Source organism: Myotis davidii, unplaced genomic scaffold (assembly GCF_000327345.1).
Source record: "Myotis davidii unplaced genomic scaffold, ASM32734v1 scaffold288, whole genome shotgun sequence".
Classification (NCBI taxonomy): domain Eukaryota; kingdom Metazoa; phylum Chordata; class Mammalia; order Chiroptera; family Vespertilionidae; genus Myotis; species Myotis davidii.
Window position 1 is genome coordinate 27,178 of NW_006298627.1, and position 2,851 is coordinate 30,028.

Below are 2,851 nucleotides of genomic sequence, written 5' to 3' on the forward strand. Positions count from 1 at the left end.
CACATCCAAAACAACCAAACGTATGACCAAACAGGGTGAGTGGGGCAACAAGGCCAGCAGGGGGGGTTAGTGAGGGACATCCAAATGACTGAGCAGCAGGCTGCGTGGGGTGACCAGGCCAGCAGAGGAGGGCTGTGAGGGATGACCAGGCTGGTGGGGGGGCAGTTGGGGGCAACAAGGCAGGCACAGGGGGCAGTAAGGGGTGACCAGGCCAGCGGCGGGGTGGAGGGAGTAGTTGGATAGACCAGGCAGGATATGCAGGGCAGTTGGGGTGACCAGGCCAGCAGGAGTGGCAGTTAGGGAAGATCAAGCTGGCAGTCAGGTGAGCATTTAGGAAGCCAGTGGTCCTGGATTGTGAGAGGGATATCCGACTGCTGGTTTGATCAGCTGCCTCCTGCACACCCTAAACTGGCAGTCGGACATCCCCTGAAGGGTTCCAGATTGGAGAGGGTACAGGCTGAGCTGAGGGGACCACCCCCCTCCCGTGCACAAATTTCGTGCAGCGGGCCTTTTGTTTATGATAAAAACTCTTTGCAAAGTGGGAATAGAGGGAATATACTTGAACATAAAAGACATATACAACAGCTATCATACTCAATGGGCAATAACAAGTGTTCCCCTTAAGATTGGAAATAAGATAGGTATGTCTGCTTTCACCAATCTTATTCAACATAGTACTAGAAATTCTAGCCATAATAATCAGACAAGAAGAAGAAATAAAATGCCTCCAAATCGTAAAGGAAATAATAAACTGTCATTATTTGCAGATGACATGATATTGTAGATAGACAACACTAACAATTCCAATAATAAACTAATAAAAATGATAAACAAATCCAACAAAATAGCAGGATACAAAATAAATATCTAGAAATAAGTTACATTTTTATGTACCAATAATGAACTATCAGAATGAGAAATGAAAAAAGCAAAAAACAAAAACAAAAAAACACACAAAAAACCCCCACACATCCAATTAATCCCATTCACAATTGCTTCAAAAAGAATAAAAATATACCAATAAATTTAACCAAATACATAAAAGACCTGTACTCAGAAAATTATAAGACACCAAAAAAAATTAAGGAAGATAGAAATAATTGGAAGCATATATCATGTTCATGGGTAGGAAGAATTAAGATCATCAAAATACCAGTATCGCCGTAACCAGTTTGGCTCAGTGGATAGAGCGTCGGCCTGCAGACTGAAGGGTCCCAGGTTCGATTCTGGTCAAGGGCATGTACCTTGGTTGCAGGCACATCCCCAGTAGGGGGTGTGCAGGAGGCAGCTGATCAATGTTTCTCTCTCATTGATGTTTCTAACTATCTCTCTCCCTTCCTCTCTGTAAAAAATCAATAAAATAAAAAAAACAACAACCTTAAATGGCACACTAGATCAGATGGATTTCATTGACATTTACAGAAGTACCATGTTGATGGATAGAAAGAATTAACAACAAATGTCCATACTATCCAAAGTAATCTATATATTCAACACAATTCCTATCAAGATACCAATGGTGTTCTTTAGAGATATAGAACAAATGTTCCAAAAATTTATATGGAACCCCAAAAGACCCCAATTAGCATCAGCAATCTTGAGATAGAAGAAAAAAGTTGGAGGGATCACACTACCTGATATCAAACTATACTACAAGTCCATGGTAATCAAAACAGCATGGTACTGGCATAAAAACAGACATATAGATCAATGGAAGAGAATAGAGAGCCCCAAAATAAAATCATGCTTTTATAGTCAATTAACATTTGACAAATGAGGCAAAAATATACAATGGACTAGTCATTAGACAGTCTATTCAATAAATGGTGTTGAGAAAATTAGACTGATAAATGCAAAAAAAAATATTTAAACTAGACCAAATTTTTACACTGTGCAAAAGAATAAAGTAAAAATAGATTAAAGAGTTAAATGTTAGACCTGAAACCATAATAACCCTAGAAGATAGCATAGGAAATAAAATCTCAAGCATTTCTGCTAGCAATATTTTTTTTGATATATCTCCTAGGGAAAGGAAATAAAATAAAATAAACAGCCCAGCCACTGTGGCTCAGTGGTGGAGTGTTAACCTGTGAAACAGAAGGTCATGATCTGATTCCTGGTCAGAGCATATGCCTAGGTTGTGGGCTCAATCCCCAGTGTGGGGTGTGCAGGAGGCAACCAATCAATGATTCTCTCTCATCATTGATGTTTCTATCTCTATCCCTCTCCCTTCCTCCCTGAAATCAATAAAAATCTATTTTTTTTTAAAAAAATGGGAATATACCAAACTAAAGAGTTTTGCACAACAAAGGATTCCATCAACAAAATGAAAAGACAACCCACAGAATGCTGTTGCTGGTCATCCGCCATGTTCTGTGCTGCACCCTGTTGGTCAGTTCACGTCATAGCAAGTGATCAAACTCCTGGCATCCCCGTTGAACTCCTGAGAGGACACTTTGCATATTAGCTAAGATCCAAAAATTGATAAAGAACTTATGAAACTCAACACCAAAAAAACCACAAAAAACCCACAAACAATTCAATTAAAAATTGGGCCCAAGATCTGAATAAACACTTCAAAGAGGAATACAGATGGCCAATAGACATGTGAATAGACTAGAGGCCCAGTGCACAAAATTCATGCATGTCAAGGCAGTGGACAAATAGGAACCCTCATGCACTTTGGTTGAAATGCAGATTGGTACAGCCACTGTGCAAAGCTATATGTAGCTGCCTCAAAAAATTAAGAATTAAAAATGGAACTGCCTTATGACCCAACAATAGCCAATCAGCTTCCCCACCTCCCCACCTCCTCCTTCTCTCACCATGCACATGCTGCCACCACACAGTT